The following is a 26,168-nucleotide window of genomic DNA, read 5'->3' as shown; positions in this document are numbered from 1 at the left end:
GGCGAATATGTCTACTTTGGACAGGTAGTAACCGCAGATCCGGACCATGAAAAGGAAATAACAAGAAGAATAAGATTGGGATGAAGCGCATTTGGCAAGCACTCGCAGATTATGACTAGCAGCTTACCGGTATCGCTCAAGAGGAAAGTATACAACTGTTGCATCTTACCTGTACTCACCTATGTGGCTGAAACGTGGACGCTAACCAAGAGAGTTCTACAGTTGAGGAAAACCCAGAGGGCTATGGAACGAAAAATGGTAGGGGTAACAGTAAGAGATAGGAAGCGTGCAGAGTGGGTCAGAGAAATAACTCAAGTTACCGACATTCTAGTGGAAATTAAGAAGAAATGGGCATGGGCAGGGCATAATGTGCGAAGAGAGGATAACCGGTGGTCGCTTAGGGTAACAAACTGGATTCCAAGGGAAGGAAAGCGCAGCAGGGGGCGGCAGAAAGTTAGGTGGGCGGATGAGGTTAAGAAGTGCGCAGGGGTGATGTGGATGCAGCTAGCACAGAACCGGGTTAATTGGAGAAATATGGGAGAGGCCTTCGCCCTGCAGTGGGTATAGTCAGGCTGATGATGATGATAATGATGATAAATGTAGCCGAGTAAAACAGATAAGCCAGAAAGCGATTATGGTTGAAAAAGGAAACAAAACCATCCCGTACATAACTCGACCTATACAGACTTCGAAACTCACTTCTGAATAGTCACCTGCCGAAGATGTAGCAGCGTTTTCAGGGAGTATGTATTCTGGGATGTGCACCTTGCTCAAAGCAATGAGGTGGTTATGAATAGTGCTGTTTATTGTGAATTATATGCATTGTTCCTACAGCCTTGCCAGCCGTACCTAACCTAGTATTCTATATTTGCGGCTCTAGTTGCGTCAGCTTGATTGCTTCACAGTTGCTTTCAAATGTATCTTCAAACTTCTCTCAACATGCCGGTGTCAAAAGATTGACAGAAAAATAAAGGTAGGCAGAGAGGCACAATTAGGACTTGCGTACATTTTGTTGAGCGAGGTATCGAGCAATCGCATGGACACGTCAGTTCTCGCCATAACGCGTATGTAAACAGTGTATTACCTTCCTCTTGGTTAGAGGACACTGATCTGTGCTGTAACTAGAAGCAGCTGTGGTGGATCGGAAGTTTTGCAGTTAGCTGCTGAAACCACGGTCGCATGATCGAATGCCACAGCAGAAGACCCATTTTGGTGGATGACAAATATAGAAATGCTCTTGGGCTGTTTAGTATCACAGCAAAAGGCTTTGACTGAGGTGGTTTAAATAAAATGTTGACCCCTTGAAAACGCCGTAAGGCAAATCCGGTGAGTCGCTTCTGGTGGCTAAACGTGACATATGTATTAGACTAGATATCAGTAATGCGGTGTCCAGAGAGGAGCGTACCACGATTACACAAATGACCTCTAAACTGAATCCGCAGAACTTTTTTGGCGTTTTTTAATCATTACATGCTCAGTTACAAAACCAAAAGCAGGACGTTTTTTTCCCTTAAACCTCGTCATATCCTGTCTATTTTATAATATTGTTTATTTGGTGCAAATAATTTTAAGCGCCTAAAATGTCTGCAGCCTGAAATACGAAGCTGTTTTGAATGATCCACCCACGGAATAATATAGTGAACACATGAGACTTTATTCACGTTAGTGGGCGTGCGAAAATGGGTGGCCTGAATTTCACCCGTCAAAGGACTCCTACGAAATGCACAAAAAGGAGGTTTTTTACAAGGGTGCAGTATTAACTCAAATTTTGCAATCACTAAGGCTTGAAGTAGTACTCAATCAGGCTCTAATCTAGCATAAGTTCAATCTAGATGCGCATTATTGGGCAACTACATCAAATCCTTCAGACTATAATGTGATTGCTGTATTCCTGCGGACGTCGGCCAAATTGCTTTCGCATTTCGGCTTTACATTTTTCTCCCCTAGGATTGGAGACATCTGCAGGTGACCAAGTTACAATAGTCTTTCGTGTGAGCCACGCTTGCATGGCTTCGATAAATCTGCCATTCTGGCCTTCCGAACAGTTTGATGTAATGAGCTTCATGCGGCGCGTCCGACGTCTTTTTGGCTGTCTGTCCTTGCGGAAGGAAACCAGGATTCCGACGCAGCGTTTCTGCCGCTGCATTTGAGTTGTCCTTGTTCGGCCTAAGCAGAAAGAGACAGACTTAGTGAGAATGCATCTTTTGCTTACAAAAATATCTTTGCGGCGTTTTGATGAGCTCTTGTCACGTGCAAATAACTCCACTTGTGGGAATGCGTGCGTCTGTTTGTGTATGTGAAAAAATAGATAGTAGGCAGTGTGGAAAGCGTCCGAAGAATTGATACATTACTACAAAAATAATAACCACTGTTCAACTCCTCTCAATTTGGTTAAGACACGGGTAAGCCCTATTACCATTGTTTTGCTGGAAGTAAGCATTGAAAGACTGACAAAGGGTTTGGCGGAGTTCGCCATCTCCGAAAAGAGAACTGGGTAATTGTTGTGAAGATCGCAGTATCTGCGCAGTTCTGGGCAGAAACTTACACTTACAAATAACTGCATATAATTAGAGGTACGTCTGTGTTCGGTTCGAGTCAGTGTCGCAAACCATCTTCATTCACTTCATGACAGCGCTGAAATTCACAGTACTGGACTTTGGTCTCATCCAAAAAAGCCATCATCAATAGACTGTTATATTGCAACGATCTTCAATGACCACACTCGTTTCTAAGCCTTCTTTCAGCATTATTCCTTAATGTCCCCTCCCCGTACGCATGTCAGCGAATATATCAGGGCTCTCTCTCTCTCTCTCTCTCAGACCATCATATCCTACTTAAATACCAGTCAGATGCTAAAGGGGAAGAGAATGCGCATGACACCATCCTGAATGCCAAGAAATCAGTGGCTGCCTCAAAATTTCAGTCCAAAGAAAGGTCATATTAATTATTTTACTTGCACATCATGATTTGTCAGTCTTCAGAACACGACGGTCGTGTTCTGAACAGTGATGTATGAATGAAAAACGGTGTCTATAATAAGTGACACTGCCCTTTTAGCAGGCTTGACTTTCTTGTGTGCTGTCGGGTACTAGCAAAACAAACTCTTCTATATTGATTGTAAGGTACACATGCTGAATACAATACTTCAGCCAGAATACAAGAATATGTCATAGCATCTCATGTTTACACAGTCATTGCAGAGCATGCAACATGGCGCTTCTTATTACCACGGAGGTCGGCAGCTGTAGCGACTGAATGTTCTGCGTCTTAACCTAGGCAAGAAGGTAGAGTGCTGTTGAAGTAGGCCACATCTTACCGCCGGTAACAATTTCGGCGAAGAACACGATGGCAGAGCAACTGCATGTCATGAAAAAAGAACAAAAACGGACTGCATCTCGAATAGGGAGATTGCACGGTACGTATCCTCGTTGTTTCCAGACATGCACGACTGCCAGTCGCCCAGCTGCGCTTCCATCCAGGCCTTTACCACGCCACTTTCCACAAGCCAGCTCACCCTGTGAGGAAAAGCACTAACGGTGCATGGACTTAAAAAATAACATATGCGTTTATTACTCAATGCGCTTTGAAATAAACATTGAACATAATAAACAAAACGGTAGTGAAACTTCTCCAAAACGTATTTCGTATTCGTGGTTGTCTTGTAGCCATCCACTTGTCGTAAACCATTAAAATCTCTATTTGTTGTAGTTATATTAACAACCGCCGGCGTGCGACCTTATCACTGTGATTGTAGCGCATGGTTCGATTGTGTACACTGTTAATGATCGCTCTCGCGAGAGGTGGCTTTGCAATTTCCTTTGTGGCGGGAGATGCGCCGAGATGTATCTCGAAGGATTTCAGTCGCGCGCTTGTGTTTCTGCGATGTTGCAGGTTACGCTCGTCACCGTTTGCGGTTTTATCTAGATGTAACTTCGCCGCCTTTAAATTGAGCGCTGACGAGTTAAAACAGGGATGTCATGCTCAATTCATTGTATGTTCTATGACAAGCGAGCACGTTTGCTGCTATCACCGCCGCTGAGTTGCTTAGTTCTGTTGAGGCGGCAAGTAAGCCCAAAAAGTATTAAATCCAATGTTAAACCTGTATGCTCGTCTGGGACCTACGGCCTTGTCACCATCTGGGGACACACTTGTCGCACGTCTTTGAGAGAGAGAGAAAGTAACAGCAATAACAGCAAAAGGAGTTCAAAGGAGCGAAATGCATCATTTGTAGTAAAAATCTGCTTCTTAAGGCAGACGACTTGAGGTGTCCCGGGTAATATTTAAGAAAAAGTATTCACAAAGAAAAGTCGTATACTCAGTTTTTCTGAGTTTATAGCATTGTCGCAACGTGTGGTAGCTTCTGAAAAGTGCAACTGTGCTGTCATAACATTGTTGTGCACTCGCCCGCACGCTTATATTTCTTATACGCGGGAATTCGATGGGGCAGAGAGAAGTCGGCCGCAGAGAAAAATTTGAACGTTTGTCCCGAAGACGTTAACACGACGAAGGAGAATTCTGAGCCACTGAAAATGTATAGACTTTCATACCATTATCATTTGTCTGACCACAACTTTGAATCTTTTGCTCAGAAATTTCTGACGGAAAATAAACTATATTAGAATTTGAATTTAAAGTCTAAAATAAGCTTGGAAGCAGTCTAATTCAGGCTGTTATATTCAGTGCAATATTTACTTTTGTTCCGTTAGGAGGTTGATGAGTCCTTGTTTGCCTAGTTTTGTAAATAATTTAGTGCACTGCAGTGCAGTGCACAGCAGTTGCGTACTGTGTGTAGATGCATATTTGCTAACATTTTTAATTCCTTCGTGTTTTCTCACAGGGTTCTACACTTTCACGTTTGGTCTTAACTTATAGCCATATTTGTCTGTACACCATCGTGATGGCTAACTGCCCGGCTGCCCATTTTTGAATGAATGGCAAACGCAAGGCGCTTGTCTGGCGTGCGATTTTTGGGCACGCTAAAAACGTCCGGACGATCCAAAGTATCCCAGGCGCCTGCACTACAGCGTCTTTCGTTTCGGACCTGCTTCTGTTCTTTAAGCTCCATAGAAAGCCGTTTATACTTCCGCGGCTCCACACTGAATTTACGGCACAATCTCCTGTGTCACAGCGCTGGCCTCGACCATAGTCTTCACAAGTGGCCCCTACTGACCACCGTGTAAGAATGTGGTAGGTAGCTGAAGGAAGGTTGGAGATGCAGTGAAAGCTTGAACACTTTCCTTTTCACTATCGGGAGAGTGCGCCCCTGAAATCAGGCATTTGCTATAATGATTATTGGGCTTGCATGATCTGCATGATCTTTATGATTCCATTAATGTTGGTAAAAGAAAATAATTACGATAAATTCAGGCATTCAAGTTGGGTTGCTGTGTTATCTTCCATTACATCATGCGATAATCGGAGGAATGCGATGGCAAATAGAACAGCACTAGTTTCTGCACGCTGACTTCTGTTGATACCTCTGAAACAATAATTTTCGGCGTAATATTATTCTTTCCTATATATAGCGTAATCTAGCGAAATATCCAACTGGCATTCATAATACCCAATTCCAAAAATAAGCACTAATGCAGGCTGTTTAGCAGAAGGTCGCAACAACATACAGGAATTATTTTGACCAAATCAAGCGAATGCCAAGTATTGTCATCTGCGAAAGGAAGTGCATTTCATTATTTTAACTTCATTCAGATGAAGGTGCTGATTTCTGCGGCTAAATAATGCTATCGTAGGTGCTGATTTCCGTCGACAAATATTACTATCGTAGGGCAGCTTATTCTTGAGAGTAACGGTAGCATTACACAGTTTACTATTTCAAATAATGCTAGCGTTAAACTGAAATAAAGTATATTTTATAATTACAAGTTACTATCCAGAGAACAAAATTGGTCCTAAATTGCCTTAACAGTTTAGTGAGGTAGTTCGAGATGTTCTTATGTTGTCGCTAAGGGGTCTGCTGTTCAAGAAGAAGAGACGATCAGTCTGTCGTGTCTCAGGACACATTTTGTGTGCTCCCGTACCATTACAACCATCGTGGGATCCCAGTGTAGCACCCGGTACTAATGTAGTATACGTGGTACCACTTGGTACCACTTGGTATCAATGTGGCAATAGGCGTTATCACTTGGTGCCTGCGTCATAATGCATATAAAGATCTGATAACACTGGGACAATTGGGTATACTGTCTGGTGCCATTGCGTTAAATATGGGACTATGCGGTTTCGTTATATTAGTCAACTGTAACATTTGGTACAAATTGTAAGAGCGTTACCGCTTGCAACCGTCTGGAGATGGATTTTACCACTTGTTACCATGACAACCAGCATGGTACTCAGTTGTCCTATATAGTACAATGGATGAGCTGAGCTGTCCTTGCGAAGTTCCTCTAGCAGTAAACATGCGGGTAATTTTTACCCACCCTATACGTTTCTTCTCGTCTTTCTTCATCAGTTCAGGTGAGGATGTCAATCCTTCGTTCTCAAGAGTAGATAGGGGAATGGTACCACGCTGGCTTCGCGAATATAAGTGTGAATTTGGCATTGGTGCTGCCTTCGCAACACTTATGTACGAGGGCGCTTGTATCTTGCCGTGGCTAAGCTCTTGAAACTTAATACAAAACGTAGCATTATTTCTTTGGTAATCCATATTTGACGCACGCTGCGCAAACACAGCCGCTTCCGCGGCCACTCGAGCACTAGATCGCAAAATTGGTTATGTTTGAAGCGGCCAAGTTGAAAAGAGACCCAAGTGGTTCCCATGTGGTCAGCTCACGAAAACAGGCTGCCAAGCTGGTTTCGGGTATTGAAACTTGAGAGGCATTCATACTATGTCAGCGGAAGCCTTATTAACGAGATAAGACTTAACCAGTCGAATACCACTTCGCTGCTTTCGTCCCTGAAAGGAGCACCACGTCAGACTAAAGTCGCTGGTTGCGCTTCGTGCACGAGGAACATCATATTGCGCACGCACGCCCAGAGATAAAGAAAGAGCGGAGGACAGAGAATTCTAGAAACTGTTTCTGTCCTCGTCCCTTCTCGCTCTTTTCTCGCAAGGATGGCACTCAGGCATTATTCTTCACCTTCATAAGTAGCAGAAGCTCAACACATAGGACTCGTCCGTAACGTGAAATAAAAAACCGCTTGCGTTTTTGGCATGGAAGCCTGTAATATCTGCAGACCATGCGGAGTCCGTGCCGTCGTGTGATTACTGCTCAGTCCGAGACGGAAATGAGTGGTTTGTTCCCGGCCAGGTATCGACCTTCAGCAATAGAACCGTGCCGCATCTCGTTGTGCAGAAAATATGTTCCCGAAATGCAGACGTGATCTTATCCGATAGTCAATAGGTCGTAAGGCTTTGTTATGAATTTCTTGGGTGTACGCTTTAAACAGAAAAATTAAGGCATCGCGTAATTATTACGATTGGATAAACTGGTGTTACGGTTTATGTATTTGCTACAAGAAGGAATAGCCTAAATTAACTGTGGATTCTGTTGCATTAGCAGTAGAAATGAATAGAATAAAAATGGGTTAGCACGCCCTGACATAAATAAAATTGACCTGCAGACAGACACAATGAAATAATAGCGGATTATGTTGGGTTAAGTTGATTCATGGTGCACAATGTTGAATAGTGGTGAAATAATGGTGGATTCTGGTAGCTTCTGTGGACTGAGAGTTGGAATATTGTGTTGAAGCAGATCATTGTTGTTTGTGGTAGACAAAGGCGGATTACCCTGAAATACAGAAGGTGAATGCTTTCGGCTTCCCAAAACTTTCGCAAACATCAATGCTGTCGATAACTTCATGCCTGTTAGCAGTTTTTTCGGTTTTCATGTAACAGTATGGTCAGCAAACGTTTCACTTTTTTATTTTTACAGGCATTCTTTTTATGTTCAGGGCACTGCCCCACTTTTTTCGATGATTGGGGTATACGGTGACAGTGGCCGGACTAGGAATCTAGTTCACCTTATTAAATATAATTTTATTTTTATACGCCGGAATCCACATGATTAAAAGAGGAATTATTTTTATCTATTTCTAACCCTCAGCAGTCCAGGCAACTTTATTCGTTAATATCCAAACAAGGCCACATTAGTCAATGAAAAACCTGTCAATACAACTTATTGCAATTGTAAGGGTACGTTCAGTCTCTGGTCGGTGTTCCGGTCGAACGTTTAACTAGCCCGTCAGTCTCTTGTGTCTTCTTTTTTTCTGCCGTCTTCTTTGTAGCACGCGCCTTTCGACATACGCTCGTCGTCTTGGTCAACGTCGACAGTCACCGAGCGTTGGTGTGGCACTACACAATGAATATTTACTCCTGATGCTTCCCGATTCACCATATTCCCCCACTATCCTAACACTGCCCACTCCAATCACACTTTGCTCACAGTTATCTCACTCCATTTAAATACGGCCCCATTGAAACGCTACCTAACGTTAATGCATCATAAAACACTGTAATCTATACCCAAACCGCGTTAAAAAATCTTAAACTCAGATAGTTCGAGTCCTCAGGTTTTCTGTTCGCCACTCTGGGAAAATATGTCGAGGGCAGCTCTCTGCATAGAGTAGTCTGGATCACAGTTTGAGATGCACCCGATCACTATCAAAATAAAATACGTCTTCAAAGAGGTAAACAGGCAGGAGAGTTAGAGTCATACAAAACCAAATTTCGGACGTGGTGCGAAACCTATGTGTAGCATTTACTCAGCACTACGAGAATGTTACATTTAAGTTTTCAGAAAATTAACTCACTTTCTGCACCGCAAGCATGTTTTGTGCAAATTGTTTTGAAGCCAACCCGATGCCTATTGCTGAAGGATAATGTCAATGACTGTTTACAAAGCGGAACTTGTGCAAAAGTTCTTTGTTACCCGAAATGGTTCAGGCGGGCTAATTTCCATCTTAGATTAATACGACGTCGGCTGGCGGTAACCGGCAGTTCCAAATTACCTGAGTGCAATTACCTTCGGCAGAGCATAAAGCATACTCACAATGAAAGGGCAGCTGTATATATTACTTTTGCAGGTGTCATGCAAGCAATGATTTAAGCCGAAATAGGAATCAATGAATGGGGAGGTGGTCAGGATGCTTTGACATGGCAATAAATGTTGAAAACTTTATCCTGTGTTGCACTATCTAGATATTCCCCTATATTCCTTTAGGTCGGCCCAGTACTGAGCACGCTGTTTCTTTTACATACGGGCGTACTGAGCGAGAGAATGTTCGAGCGTAGTGAATTCTACACGCATGGCTTAGTAATTAAATGGTAATTTGACGATTACCGGCAAGGAAGAAGTCCCGAGCAAAATGTTTTGAAGAGGCTACCGAGCTCATGGCCACATACAGGTATTTCGAATCTTTTTATACGAAAAGTACTCATCTGCACGTCGACTGTGTATTCTTGGGGAAACCAGAGAGTACTATGGTACGACTTGGATTGGCAACATACGTAAAGTGGAACGCAGAAAGGCTTTTTTCATTCTATATTTCTTGCTGTTTGCCATTTACACATAAGCATAAAGCCCCAGAGAGAATCCAGTAATTGGTTTAAAATCCACTAGCAATGGACACCTAGAGCTAATTGCTATAGTTACCGTGTTTAGAGTGACCTTAATCGGCGCTTTCGCGCTCTGGTCGCTAGGTAGAGAGCAATGATCTCAAATTGCGAATACACCGCACACGTTCATTAACCTTCTAATGTATACCCTTGCTACCTTATGTCTGTCCCGATATCATCTTATCGGATTTTCTCGAAAACATTATCTGAACACCTGATGCCTGCGGATTATGTTGCTAATCGGCCATATACGGCTTTCACATTAAAAACTTTCAGTGTCTAGCACGTTGCGCCTCGAGATAGTTTTTATGATTCCAGCACGCAAGTACGGCGTTAATTTCTTTCAGCTGTGCCTCAATAATGCGAAACATTTTATAAACTGATGTTTCATTGAAGCATTCGCAGAGAGTGTGTGTTTACGCAGCGCTTGCCGGTTTAGTATCTTCCCACAATTGACACAGCGCTTTGAGAGATGCAAGCATCTTCGCGCAGTTGTAAAAGCAGCGTCGACGTGGGTCTCGCAATCAATTGCATGAAGCCAGCACGGCTGCATCTCATCTGTTTGTCGGACGGAAAGAAAGAGTAATTGCCTCCCCCTCTATTATCTCGGCTCAAGCGTGCTTGGTAAACGGAAGCACCGTCGACTGGCGCCATAGCTTCTCCCCTGCCCTTGGCATTTGGCTTAATTTTGGCAAAGACATTATTGGTGCTCTCCAGTGAGGTCACGCGCTAATATCCTCACCCTATAAATGAAATTCCTTTTATATCCATCCTATTTGTTACAATATTGTATGATCGTAGACCGCGTAGCGTGTCACCACCATCAATTCAGGCAACCTGTGAATATATTTTTGGTGCTAATCATGGCGCCTTTGTAGGCATACCAAAAGGAGCAATCAATTTTTGCGGAAACCCTAGTTCTTTTCCTCTTCTTTGGTCGTAGGTTCGCGCGGCATGCGTCAACTGACTGGGCAATGGCGAGAAAAGCTAGGCAAGGAATCAATTTGGCTAAATGCCTCCCTCTTGCTGTTGAGCTTGGGGTTGCGCTTTTTTAGCTATTTATTGGGCTAGCAGCGTCCGCTTTGGGGCTGCTCGTGAAAATATGTCAGCGCCTTTGGGCACAGCAACCTGTATATCTGATTGTATTTATGTGACTTTCGTGCGGCATTATGTTGCGCAGAGAGAAGCTTTACCGCAAAAAACAAAATGTAAAAAAAATAAAAAAAAATAGTTTTGTTTTCAGTCATTCACAGCTATACATGTACCCCAAAATTCACGTCACTTTAACATCGGTGGCATCTTGTTTTAACGATGATAACTACGTAAATACGGAAATATCGCACCAGGCCACAACACGTGCTAGAGTACAATCTTAATATACAGCCCTAAACTCTTCGCCAGTATTAATTAGCTATTATACATCTATTTGCAAAAAGAAGTGATGACAAGAACAGCCGGAGCTATGACTACAGTGGCAAGCGAGTTTCACTATTTTTATGAAAAGCGATACTTGGACAATGGTTTAAAATAAAGAATACAAGAAATTCATGAATCGAAATAATTTCCTCCAGTTTTATAAATAAGGATGATATGGCAGATTTTATACCGATTAACAAATTATTTAGCTTCCTCTGATTACATTCGAAGATTATAGTGGGCTACACTAAACCAAAACTTTTACACCTCGCAGAATAATTTTTTTAAAGAACAGCGCAGAGAACACCCCGTCGCGATGACAGATTAGTTAAGGCGCACGACTTTTTGCCCAAGCATGTGCGATCGAATCCTGGACGCTGAGGCCTCTTTTTCATGTAGGCGCAAAGCAAGTAGCGCGTGTGATGTCAGTGCATGTTAAAGAAGCTCAGCTGTTGTATTGCTCCGCAGTCCTCTACTACGAATTCCCTCATTGGCTTAGTTGGTTTTTGAACTTAAAACCCCATAAACGAAACCTACCAAGGGGCGGTACAAGTCTGACAACCGGACGAGCGCTGACTAGAAACAGCCGTGGTGCATCTCACAACGCAACCCCCCCCCCCCCCCTTCCCCCGCCGGTAACATGGGCGGGGGAGCGGAGAATGGGCCTTCTTTGTCGCCTTCGTTTATTGAATGTACGAGTTCTATTTTCCTTTATGCTTTGGTCGTCTCAAACCGTATAGCCTGCATATTTCCGCGTTCTGAAATAAACACGTTAGCCAGCGTCGTTCAGTCATCTGTCTTGTTCTGTCCTTCGGACTGGCCATTAATATAAACCCCACCGACTAGCAAAGCTGTCGAGAACCCATGGTGACACGATACTTCTTGTACGCTAACTTCTTCTTGCGTCGTATGTTTTATAGAAACTCTGCCCCTAGGCCTAGTAGTAAGCCAAACAAAAACGTGCGCCTCCGATCACAGGTTCACTTACAGAGGAGTTCAGCATACTAATATTTATCGTCAGGTAGTTTTACTGCACCTATGTCCCAGTGAAAGGAAGAGCATACACCACATATTGCCTGCGCTGGACAGCCCTATATTAGTGCTAATTGCAGCTATCCCGCGATACAATGTAGTCCGTCGACAGGCAGAGCGATTTTATTACAGATTAGGAAAGCTGCATGTTCATTTACGTCATTAGTTTCAAGTCTTCTACTGTTGAAAACAGATAATAAAAAAAACAATCGAAACAGTTACTAATATTACAAGGGTGAAACATGCAGCCCACATTGCGATGACATTAGGTAAGCAAAAGTCTAAACGTGAGTACGTACCTTTCGTTTATTAGCCGGAGGAGCTCCAAATCAACACTCTTGCTGACCGCCATAGAAAGTTTGGTCGGGAAGGTTGGTTCCTTGGCAAAGTAGTAGCTGCCATCGGCCAGTCTCAGGCGGCAAGTTCGTGACACATGGTACAGCATAGTGGTGTAGTCACTAACGATGACTGCATTTCCCTCCAAGACTAGCCGGAGGTTCTCCTCGTGGTACAGGCTCTCCTCGTCCCGCAGGCCCTCTCGAGCAACCATCATGTCCCAAACGCCGCGATACTCCTCCACGTACAAAGATTTCGGTAAGTATTCCATGGATCCTTACCATCGCATTATGGTTGCTCGTCTGACCTATAATGAATTCCACGAAAGATTTAAAGGCTCTAGGTTGCAAAGCTATCATCAAATTGTTACCCTCAGTTCTTTTTCGTATTTTATTGCGCATACTTGAACTGACGTAGCACTAATTTGTCGAAATACTTATATTCAAGTTTTAATACAGTTCTCCAATATCGCAAACTTCGTTACTTCTCGTGCAACAACATAATTGGACAGACATTCGGTATACTGCTAAGAAGGTTCAATAAAGAATTAAGTGCGTGACGTATAACAAGAATCTTGTCTGGAATGAAAGGAAGCTTTTCGGTGCTTTTGCCCCCGATGATTATGAAGAGGCGAAAATACAATTTAGGCGGACTATTAACCTTGAATTTCAATCAGCACCCTCATATTATTACAGGAGCGGTCACCAAGCTCCAGTCTCGATGTTACGGATGGTGGTGGAACTCTGAAATCTAAAGAGAACAAACGTTTTGACTGAAAAATCTTGGGAGCGAAGTTCAAATGACATGTGCGTTACGGGTGGTTCCTGGTTATGTATTAATCGTGTACCTGCATTGTGTTAATTACGCAGCGTGCTCCTACAAACATGTTCCACCCACTCACGTGGCTCTGTGGCTTTGGCTCTCTGCTCCTGACTTCATGCAAGGTCGATGCAAGCCGCGGTTGGCATATTTCATAAAGGCAGAGTAGTAGCGCTCTGCTAATCTGCGGTGTCCGCTTGCACAAAGGTTCCAAGTGCTCAAAATTATTCTGAAGGTTTCTACTACGACATCCGTTGTAGCTCCATCACTTTGGTAATTTAGGCCTAATATTGCAATTAATTTTTACCGACTTTGGAATACATAAACGGTTCTTACTTTAAGCAGGTCTTCATAGGCACCACCTTTCCATATCAAAGGTGTGATGCCAGTGCGGAGCGAAAGGTCCTTGAAACTTTCGATGCGTTCAGGCTCCGGTGTGAGCATCATAGTGGCTTTCATGTGACCCGTGAAGGCGTTCATCAGCACCACCATCGTCAGCCACCAGGCAGCAAGAACCAGCCGTCCTGGTGTGCAGAAAGGCGTGTGCTTCGAGGCTGCAACGAGCAAGACGAGTATTCTTATTTCTTTCTTGGCTTTTTGATAGATGTCATGAAAGAAAAGAGGTGCGGGTGTCATAAACTCTAATGAAAACTTATGAAGGAAACAAGCCAATACCGCAAACTTCATTGAAGCCTGTTAACGAGAGTATTACGCATCAGGTATGCATATAAGAGTTAATAGCCAAACTCACTGTCTACAATGAACGCCGAAAGAAAGACCTTCGGAAAACTTTTGATCATTTTGGATTGTGTACCATGCATTGAAATCATGAAGCAGATTACCATCTTACATGCTAGGAGCGTTTAAAAGCGTCAAACGCAACTGCTATCATAGCATCCTTCAGCAGTCTAGTGCCCTTACCGTAAAAAAGGCACCGTGCTGGGCCTCCCGATTACAGTTCCACAAAAAACGAACCTACAATCCCTACGGCGTAGTTAATCAGGGCCTCGTTTGTTGCTACTGGACAGCTTCAATGTGCTCGCACTGATCAGTAGCGCGCAGCTAATACTTTGTGCAAGGGGAACTGCATTTTGAAAGTTTCCGCCTATGAAGAATATCATCAATGCCTATATTTGCACTATACCTGACCGCAGCAGCCGGAGCTGACAAATGACACCTAGATCGCTGTGTTGTTTCCTACCCATAAAATGTATGCTGTAATATTTAAAGGAATATAATAAAAATAATTTATCGCTCGCCAAAAACTAACTGTATTGGAAGGAATCCACGTCCCTTTTCCCAAACACGTTCTGATGTAAATGGACGTTAAAGAGCGCCAAGTGGTGGAAAGTTCTGTGGCTCTTCCTTAGAGTGCATCTCGTAGACTGAGTCATTCACAGAAGTTCTGCCGCAAAACTAAAACCGAACCAATTTTTTGTTTTATTGCCGAAATTTCAATATTAGGTTTAAATTTGATTACATGTTTTTTCAAATCCTCTGCCGCATTTTTGTATTTATACTCATGTATTCTTGATGGGAGGTCCCCCAGACAGTCTTATTTTGGAACCTCCTACTGTACAAACTTTTTTATGCACCTTATAAACCTAAACCTAAAAGCTAAACACTAATATGCTTACTTACGTACATTTGTTTTTTAAAAGTGACATTAGTTGATGGGATAGGGGAACAGTGAGAATGGACTTCTCAACAGTTTTCCTTTGAACTACGTCACTCAGGAAACTGAACAACGCCAAAAATGCAGAATAGAATGCGATAGGATTACAGAGCAAGATTACGCCAGTATATTTCCTTTATTACAGCCCGAAGGATTCTCTGTAGATTTTTTACTTTCTTATTTTCGGTACCTATTGGAGGTTCTAGAGCTAGCCTTACATAGTGGTAGCTCGACATCAAACACTTCGGCGACCGTTCAGCGCTAGGCTATGTCGTCTGGCAAAGTTCCTGCCAACTAGTCTATGTACCGTGATTCATTATTGGCATGCAATCTGTCGACCTATTACACTGTCACGCACTAGAGCATCTGCCAATGTGGATTTCCTTTTATCTTCTCGCCCTCTACAGCCATGGCAAGTGTAGAGCTGGCCTGGTTAGTATTTATTTGAATCTTTTTTGTTCCATTCCAATTTATTGTTATTTTATGCTTTTAACATGGTGTATTTTACAGGTCCACTGTCCACCCTCCGGTCGAAAATATTTTCTTCCCGGGTGACTGTTAGACTTGGCCCCCAGAACGCAAGGCCGCAAAATGTTTTTGAAAAGAGTGGCTAATAACGCAGTTACAGCCACCCCAATCACCCGATTCTGCGGTGTTTCTCTCCTTCCGTTCCATAGCAAAGGTTTTTCACTCTCCTACCCAGTCGTCTAGCATCCGCAAGACTAATTCCCCTTCCTCCTCCGTATTTGGCGGGAGGTGGGGCGTGGCACTCCTCCTGCGCGAAAAAAAATACAACGGGCGAGGGAGCGCGCGCCTCTGGATTCAGTCAGGCCGTGGCGAGGGAAAAGCGCGCAGCGAGCGGTAGACACCCATCCTTCACCCTCAGACAGCGAGACGGACCAATGGACGTCGTTCGCGGGAGGTACGTCCTTACGGTGGCTTGACGGGCCAGCGCAGGAAGCGGGGAAGCTGGCTTCCCGAAGGAGAGCATGAGAGAGCTTTGATTTTTATTTTCGTTGCTTTGCGGCGCGCGTGTCACTGTAGCATTTTGCACAGACTATCTCCGGTACTTGATCAAAACACAGGGCTCCTTCGCCTAAAAGTTCCTTCCCTGGACAGTGGCCCTTTAACGCCATTTTGGAGGTCAAACACACGTCAGACTGGCCGCGTTTTGCTTCCAGTGAGGCTTGCAAGTGATATCGCATGAAATGGTTTAGAAATGACATGTGGTCTTTGACAAGTGACTTTATGACGCCACTTTTTGTGATGACATCAAGATTTTAGGTTGATGCCAGTTATGACTTCTAATCTGACTTAAATGATTTAGAAGTTCCTGGAGGTGGTAGCGCCAGACGCACAATGAACTGCTTACACTCCAAAAACATTGCCGATACGTATAGCCACCAGTTGTTCTCCACGATGAGCTTCAGGCCGAGATTTGAGTAGCCGGCTGAGCTGAGGGCACAGTCCGCCAGTACGCCGGTTGCCACTCAGTCTATAAGGGAAAGGAGGAGCCCCAGCCATACCTGCAGCAGCAGATGCTCATAATAGTGCGATGAGAGAGTGAACAGCGGCAGTCTTTAGATAAGCGTAGCGAGCTCGGGGCATATTTGTCTTCAATTGATTTACAAAAAAAAAAAATCCTATTAAGCTTCGTTAGGTATTCCATTGAACCGAACGATTCAACCGGTCCATTCAACCAAAACTGGTTTCCGGCTTTGCTTCAGTAAATATACTGGAGCTTAGCAGGAGTTGCCTATAGGCAGGTCACCTGTTTGTTTGGTTGGAGGTGAGCTTTTACTTTCTGAACGTAGGTTAATGTCGAGCCATTTGTACTTATAATGGTATTAGGATTTCAATATATGTGCTCATATTGTTTCTTCCTCCTAAACAAAAGCAGTAAACGTCATGATCATACTCCTGGACTCGCCAAACTGCTAACTCAAATTAGTACAACGCGCACAATCCAAGCACACTAAAAAGAGCGTGAAATGCAACCACTATAGCTAGAAATAAGCATTCCCGAAAGGAAAACAATAAAAAGGTTACTACGCTTGGGAACGGTACTGGACCCTTGTCAACATAAAATATTATAAAACATAGAACTCTCATTTAGCGTTCTCATTAAGAGGGTTAGCTATGGTACTTTATGGAGCGTAGCATACTTCCAAGATTCAAGTTTATTTCAAAAAATACACTTAGTAATAAAAAATCATTTCATATTATAGAAAGAGGTCCCAGCGTATGGACACTCCAGGGATACCTCTTAAGGCATGAGCACATTGATAAAATATATTAGCGACGACAATAATAAGCTAGACATCACTTTGGCCAAAGGCAAAATATATTATTTCACCAAAATCATAACATTAATGGAAAACAAAGATAACTGCGTTTACCATAAGGATTAAATAGAAACAATTAAAATATGCACAAGTTGGCGTTTAAAAGGCGATGCATGTTTCAAAATATTCGGTAGTGAATTGCACAGGTTGATGAAAGAAAACCCGCTGCTTGCACGACAATGTTAGTACGAACTTTGGATAGTAAAATGTTTCTATGGATTTTGCCCTCCTATTGCGCTACAGCTACCTTCGCTATAATCAGCAAATATATTCTTTATATCAGTTATTATATTTCATAAATGCGTACTATCGAACACGATGAATTCTTTGACACATGCCGGAACCACGTGCGACAAACGGTTCGGCTATGGGCGCATCAATCTTTTTGGAATGCACGGTTAGGGAAAGGGATTGTCATCGGTACGAATGCCACATATATTTTTGCGCCATCTCAACTTGTAATTTAAATCTCAGAAATGTGCCAGGTATTATGACGCCATATTGTACAGTCTACCTCAAACGAGTAATATCCTTTCCAATACGAGGCACTGCCATCTACTATCGACCCGTTTTTCATTTTCGGAACATTTATTCATTATATCAGGTATTGCGCCACATAAACGTTTTTCTCTCAACAAGACAAATCGTTCGGTACAGGCGGAAGACTACATGACAAAAAGTTCGTCCTTCATGGCCCGCCTAAAGGTCCAACATAATCACAGTTTTGAGGCAGAAAGGCCATCGGTACGACTATCAGGCATATATTACACTTTATTTCAATAAGCAATTCTCTTTAGAAGTTGCCGAACAATTCGACACCAACCTTAACATTCTGCGTCAAATGGGCGACCCACAAATCTTATCGAAATGGTGGTCCTATGGGTAGTCCCTCTCCGATGACCGATATGCTGTTTCATATAGGAGGTGACTCACATACCTTGAAGGAAGGAATAAAAAATACGGGGCAGCGAAGTTTGTTGAAAACAACGGCATATACGTTTCTATCATTTAGTGCTCCCTAGAGCATTTTACATTACGCTCAATCAGTTGATGAACTAAGATAAATTTTTCAAATTATTTATTATTCAATTTTGAGGGCCAAGTAGATTTCATCAGGTTGTGGAGGGAGTTCGGAAACAACATATCTGGTTTTTTCTACCAACATACAACAACGGGTCCATTTTTTCCGGCATTTGGAGAAAGCCCGCGAAATATAAAAACTTCAGTGAGCGCGCTCGAGCGCTATAAAACTGCCGCGCTCCCTGCCTTAACTAGGCGACTTGAGCGCTTTTTCTTCCCTTTTTGCTTCGTCAGGGTGATCGTTCCATAAAATCACCGTCCAAGGTTGCTGTCGGTGGCCTGCCAAAAGCTTATTGTTGATCGGAGCTCGGGCCTTCTGGGCTCCGGCATAATGTGCTGACGCAGTTTTGAGACAGCTGATAGTTTCCTCCGTCGGCCGCTCATTTCTAGACGAGGAGAGTATACCCTTTTTCAGTTCAAAACGCGTTTCACTGCGCTGCATAATGGTAGCGGTAGACCCCTGTCAAGTGGTATTTTTTCCTATTTCGCGGGCACCTTTAAATGCTGGAGACAACTACCTCGTGTTAATTAGACTGATAGAAAAAGTAGGACGGTTAAAACTTGGCCTCCTTTACAACCTATTGGGTATCCATTCATCCATCCATCCATCCATCCATCCATCCATCCATCCATCCATCCACCCACTAACCCACCCACCCACCCACTCACCCATCCATCCATCCATCCATCCATCCACCCACCCATCAACCCATCCATCCATCCATCCATCCATCCATCCATCCATCCACACATACATACATACATACATACATACATACATACATACATACATACATACATACATACATACATACATACATACATACATACATACATACATACATACATACATACATACATACATACATGCATGCATGCATGCATACATACATACATACATACATACATACATACATACATACATACATACATACATACATACATACATACATACATACATACATACATACCGTCTTTGCCAAAAGTAACCAGGCTGCTCCGAATGCTGTCGGAGCAATCGCGCGGCCGTGTGGCGGCCTTGCGCTCGCCGTGGCTTATCGGTGCTCGCAAGCTCTGAGGGTACAACAGCTGACGTAACTTCGCACCCTCACTCTCGCCCGTTGGATGATAAAAACTAGGCGCGTATGATGTGCGGGCTGCGGTTTCACGTTTTCGAAGCCTTGTTGTGCCCAGCGAGGACGCTAAGTATAGCGACGGGGCTATTCGCTCTCCTCGGGCAACTGCGGAAAACAGACAAGCAGGTGAAAGACACGGTGAGCTCTGGTTGTTCATTTCTAGGACGAATAAGTGCTAGGTTTGTCAGACAGTGTTGACCTGAAATAAGGGTTTCGCGAACGAGAAAGCAATCCTGTGCATATAATGGCTAAGTGTGAGGAAGGTTTAATTATAGCTACTTAAGCAAACACGTACCTACAAGCAAATGCAAGAATTTGTTAGAATCATAAAGCAATCATTGCACTTATTTATACACAGCCTCCCCAAGGGGCTAACACAATTTTGCAGGCCTAAAAAAGAGATAAGGTGGCGTGAAAGGGTTCACAAGCTTTCCCATATCTTTGTACAGGATCACGGCCCGTAAAGTGGCAGTACGCAAGGCACCTAGGAGAAAGCATATTGAAATTTCGAGGTGCGTTATCATTCTATAATGTATAGGCGCATCAAACACGCAGGAAAGCGCAATTGTGCTGATGCGTTTCAGCAGCGGATTACAGCTCACAAGGACGTATAATTAAATAGCGAGAAATGCGGCTTAATATCTGCTTCAGGGCAATTGCCGAGAAGAGCGAATAGCCCCGTCGCTATACTGAGCGCACTCGCTGGGCACAGCCAAGCTTCGCACACGTGAAACCGCAGCCCGCACGTCATAAGCGCCTAGTCTTCATCATCCAAAGGGTGAGAGTGAGGGTGCGAAGTTACGTCAGCGGTTGTACCCTTGGAGCTGACTAGCACTGGCCGATAAGCCACAGCGAGCGCAACGCCGCCACATGGCCGCTTGCTTGCTCCGGCAGCCTTCGGAGCAGCCTGGTTACTTTTGGCAAAGACGGTACATACATACATACATACATACATACATACATACATACATACATACATACATACATACATACATACATACATACATACATACATACATACATACATACATACATACATACATACATACATACATACATACATACATACATACATACATACATACATACATACATACATAGCCCCGCCGGGGTGGCGCAGTGGTTACGGCACTCGACTACTGTTCCCAAGAACGCGGGATCGACTCCCGGCCTCGGCGGCAGCTTGTCGCTGGAGGCGAAAAGCAAGGTGCCCGTGTGCTGTGCATTGTCAGTGCACGTTAAAAAACCCCAGGTGGTTGAAATTTCCGGAGTCCTCCACTACGGCGTCTCTCATAGTCTGAGTCGCTTTGGGACGTTAAACCCCACAAACCAACCAACCAACCAACATACATACATACATACATACATACATACATACATACATACATACATACATACATACATACATACATACATACATACATACATACATACATACATACATACATACATACATACATACATACATACGTCCGTCCGTCCGTCCGTCCGTCCGTCCGTCCATATATCCACCCATCCGTCCATGCATCCATCCACCATCCAATTACTTACACAACATTAGTTTTCGCGACAAACCAGCCGAGTGCAACGCTGCGGTTGGTCCGTCTCGCAGTGCCACGTTGGGAAGCCGCAATTGTTTTCCAGCAGAACAACTCATGTAGGTATTGCTGCAGCCTACAACAAAGTACGATGCCCGCCTGTTTTTATGCGCCATTTGTGATGCACTGCACAGCATTGTGGGCGCAGTCGCCTGCTCCAGCCGTCCTGACAGGGGCGAGCTCGCCGCCGCGAGTGGCGCGCATGCCGCGCCAGAGTTAGGTGCGTAGGGTGCCTGTAGGCCCAATGGTAATGTTATTTATTTGACAATGCATCCTGCTGGGTCCCGAGCGCTAGCTTAAAAATTGGGTTTGTGGTAATCTGTCAAGGCGTTCAATTCAGTGCAACCGTTATTAAAGCCATATTACGCCGCTTATTAAGACGCCTTTCGTACTTCCAAATTTTCCATTGAAGGTTGCATAGGTTTCAATCCAAAAGTTGCATGAGATGGTGTAAAATAATCTGAGTTGTGGGTTCAGATCGTTACTGGGTATCTTTACTGAATCAAATTGCTGCCCAAGCTTTCTAGTAAGCACATCGCATTCTTGAACGCTACAGTTAGTGAACATGTCTTGGCCGAAGACTACAAAAACACGTCTCACTATGGCTTGAGACTTAGTCGCAATCACTGAATAAGAAATAATCGTTTTCTTTTTTTGTGATTACTTCTAACTTCTTTCGACATCCAGTCAACCCTTCAAGTACTCATTAAGTCACATGGACCCATGTCGAAAAAATGCGTATGCATATTGAGGGATCATCGTGCATATAAATATCACTTAACGTTTTTTTATTTTTTATGTGCACGAAATACTGCATCGTGTTTCGAAGTATCACGACTTTGTTATTTTTTGCTCCTATTGTTTCAAAACCTTGCCTTTCTTCGTTTAGAAGGATGCTTAAGAAAACATGTACCAGGCTGTCACTGCTATGCTGGAAGGCAATTAATTGCAAAGCACACTCAACAAAAAGTGTCCACACTGTGTTTCCTCTAATTCTGCAAGAAGCAGAAATAGCATTTTTAAACACAGAATTACGCCTTCCTTCCTTAGATGGAAAGAGTTGGAACGTGAGGGAACTCAGTAAAGTTTCCAGAACTTGTAGTGAAACATTCGCTGGTCGATTGTTTGCTCCACATCCTGTTTTCATTAAGGTACAAAATTTAGTGACTGAAATTGCATTAGAAGATTGTCAGATTTTATTACCGACACTCTTAAGTACTCACCTGCCATTCAAAGGCCATCAGCATTCCAAAGGTGCTGATATCGACGAGATCAGGAAGTCCTGCTAGGATGCTCAAGTACTCAGTGATGATCTGAGAGGGGAAACTGGCGACTTGTGCACGGTTGTACGTCATTGCCATTGGGCCGAGCGCTATATCCGCTCGCTGAGGTATCCAAAAATAAACAACAAAAGTAATATTAACCCTGGTAGCAAAGGCTACCTATTATATTATGTTAGAAGTCAGGTATTTTGCAATTCTTTGATGCTGAACTATTTTATTTTGCTCCTTGATATATTCTTTGTTTATTGAATATCACAATGAATGAGAAAACTATGTGACATAGAGTACATTAGCAAGTTAGCATAAAAAGAACATCTTCGATGCAAATATAGATAATACGATTCTTTTGCACACATCGTAATTTATCTTAAGACCATAAAATATTCGTCTGATCTAATCTGTTTCATCATCGATCCTTGCTTGTTGAAAGCTAACCTCAAATGCTTATCACATTCACAAATAAAAGTATGCACATAAGTAATAAAGCTCTAATGCACTGCAACGCCTTGCCTTAATTTTCAACAACCAGACATACTAGAATTGCATTTCCGAGAAAGTATACACGTGTCCAGAAATTGAAATATACGATGCCAGCTTGGGATTTTGCTCCTAAAACGACTGCGCATTTAGAACTTGAAACATCTGCACATACAGTGAGAATATTGATAACTTCATACTCTGCTCAGACAGCGCACCTCGTCCATAATGTATTCATTTCTTCGCACCAAAGACAGTCAATATATACAAGCGCAAAACTGTTTGCCCCTTCTCTCTTTGCAGCTAGAGCACAGAAAGCAGATAGGCTGCACAATTATGATGTGCTAGCTAATTATTCAGTACACTTCTTTTTGTGTGTGTCACTCACGTTCCTGTAACGGTCTCCCACTAGGCCGGTCCAACTCCCATCCTTTAGCATCATACCTGTACCTCCTTCCTCGGGACAAGATATATCGTAGCTGCGTGGTAACCGCAAATTGGTTTTGGAAGCACGGATAACAAAGTATTACAGATGATCGTAGGTCGCCCAGAAAATGAAAAGCAGGCATGCAACAAAATAAGTTAACCAGTGCCTACCCAAGCTCTCCTAGCTGAAGAACTCAGCAAAGAGCTCTTTCTCGCGGCGACAGTTGCTGGACATTGTAGTCAATAACAGCGAACTGAGAAGCGTTGGCGTCACCGTTGCAATGCATGACTGTGTGCTTTACCTACAGGGAAACTACACCAGCTAGTTCATTTCACGTAAGAAGCTTATATCTGTACACCTCTACCCGTGCATATTGGTCACACAGATATATCATCAATCCTTACGGCACGTCTCAGATTAAATTTATGGTGACTAAATCGAACGGACGGATGCTTCTACCGCATGAAAGCGTCTTGAAAGAGCTCGCATTGTACAATCGTAATAAAATTAGGAGGGCTTTATCTGTTACGTCAATGTCATTTTATTGAGAAATGCTGCTTTGACTAAAGTGTTAGGACAACGTCAGGGCTGAGGTCATGGTCAGCGGTCGGTAAATCACAGAATAATCCATAATGGCCCTAGATTTAATTACTGGCGAGAAATGACGCGGTTGCGGCGTCCCGAAAGAATATAATCAATCACGACGCTGGCACGCGTTGTTCGACGGTGTTCAGTTTTCGTGTTACATTTCCTTTTCCTGAAACAAAGAGGAAGGAACGGCCCTAGGTGGACTCTCATTCCAACTCCAGCATTCCATTAGCCTCCTGACGTAAGGAAATCCGGTAGAAAATCAGTGCGCGAAATCGGCACCTGCCAACTGCAACCTCGAATAGTTGCATGCTCACGGTTTTTTCAAGCTATTAGTTTCAAATGCGGGTGGTGACATGCTGGTTGTTTCCGTGGCAACCACCGCGTTTAGGTTATTACGGTGTCGGTTGCTATGGCAAAAGCGGATGACATCATTCACGTTATTACGTCATACACCTTATTTGCAGGTCAGAGCGGCGGTACACAAATGCAGACTGCGAGAAATAATGATGTAATTCGCTATAAGGACGTAATGAAGCAGCTTAGCCAATTAGAGCGACGGTACGTATCAACAACCTTAGATATGCGGATGATACTACTTTAATGGCAGAAAGTGAAGCGGAACTCAAGAGGCTTCTGATGCGCGTACAAGAAGAGAGTGAGAAGTTTGGGCTTAAACTGAACATTAAAAAGACAAATATCATGGCGTCTTGCCCTATCAAGTCCTGGAGCATCAAGGGACAAGAAGTGGAAGCTGTGACAGATTTTCTCTTCTTGGGCTCCAAGATTACCTCGGAAGGAGACTGCAGCCATGAAATTAGGAGACGCCTGCTTCTGGGAAAGAGAGCAATGGTTAGCCTTGACCACCTAGTAAAGAGCAGAGACATTAGTCTGCCAACCAAGATCCGTATAACTCGTGTTATGGTCTTTCCAGTTGTGATGTATGGATGCGAGAGTTGGACTGTGAAAAAGGCTGACCGCCGAAGAATTGACGCGTTTGAATTGTGGTGCTGGCGAAGACTCTTGAGAGTTCCTTGGACTGCCAGAAGATCAAATCAGTCAATATTGTCGACCATAAACCCTGACTGCTCATTGGAGGGTCAAATTCTAAAGTTAAAGCTCAGCTACTTTGGTCATCTAATGAGAAGAGAGGAGTCGCTGGAGAAAGATTTGATGTTGGGAAAGGTTGAGGGTCGCCGGAGAAGGGGTAGGCAGTGAACGCGATGGTTAGATGGCATCCTCGAGGCACTGCAGATGAAGTTATTTGATGTTAGGAAGATAGTGAGAGACCGGAAAGCGTGGCGTGACATGGTCAATAGGGTCACGAAGAGTCGGACACGACTGAACGACTGAACTGAACTGAACTGAACGCCCAATTTCGATGGGTGATCCTGCAAGTGTGCTTCTCAGAACACTAAAAGTTGGAAGTCTACCACACATAGATATACATTGTCGACAAAGTTGTACATACTCTAATGTGAAGAGAAAGACATGTTTTCAAGGATGCTCAAATTAGTTACGTCACCAGATCAAGGAGGTCTGCATAAGCCATATAATCGTCAAATTCTTTTCTGTCAGCTCTAGAGCAGCCATTTATCGCCTCACAAGAACCGAACTTGTCAGCAAATACGCAACGCTGTGTATAGCAGCAACTCGCCACGCACTGACGTGAAACCAGCTTCGTCGGAGAGCACTTCGATCATGTTGGCCTTTGGACCGGACATTCCTTTCAACTTGTCTTCTGCGCTACAGTTCAGCGAAAGCCACGGCAACCACTTGGGAAACAAAAGGGAAGAGAAGTAATTCGCAGTAATTCGCGCAGGAAAGCGTTCTTTTTGCTGCTGCATGCATTAAGCTGTTTATCGTTGATGACCGCCCTATAAGGTGCAACATTATACAAGCTTCTGTTTGCTTTTGATTCTACTGGTCGGTCAGGAGGAATGGAGAATTTTATATCCGAGGAGCTTATGACAGCGCCACTCTTTCCAACATGTTCAGTGCTTCTAGCGGAGATGCACCAGCATGTGAACAAACGGGAGACCCATTATATGTCTGACTCGAAGAATTTCGCTTGAATCTGTACAGAAACTTACACCGGCCGGCATGTGCCTTAAGCAGTATTTGTTTTTGGGCTATTTAGTTTGATTCCAAGCTTGCAGAACTCAGCGCACAAGGTAAAGAGCAAGAACAAGACGGACAGCAGGACGAACCGCTCGTTTTTCTCAGCACTTCGTCTTGTCTTCGTTCTTGTTCTTGTGCTTCGTCGGGTGCGCTGAGTAATGTAAGCATGCGCCTTACGCAGTTAAGCTTTTACTCTTTATTTTAGAAGCTAATATTGTGGTACCTAGGTTCTTTTTCGACAAAAAAAAAAGCATCCGAACT

The 26,168-nt window shown here is 43.5% G+C and overlaps 1 pseudogene; it reads right to left on the bottom strand.

The window, feature by feature from the left end:
* Positions 1-3,364: 3,364 nt before the first annotated feature.
* On the bottom strand, positions 3,365-25,510 carry LOC146193769 (glutamate receptor-like; annotated as a pseudogene).
* Positions 25,511-26,168: the final 658 nt, after the last annotated feature.

This window comes from Amblyomma maculatum, chromosome 4 (assembly GCF_055883805.1).
Source record: "Amblyomma maculatum isolate TAMU_Amacu chromosome 4, ASM5588380v1, whole genome shotgun sequence".
Lineage (NCBI taxonomy): Eukaryota > Metazoa > Arthropoda > Arachnida > Ixodida > Ixodidae > Amblyomma > Amblyomma maculatum.
The sequence above is the reverse complement of the archived record's forward strand: the minus strand, read 5'-3'. Positions and strand labels throughout refer to the sequence as shown.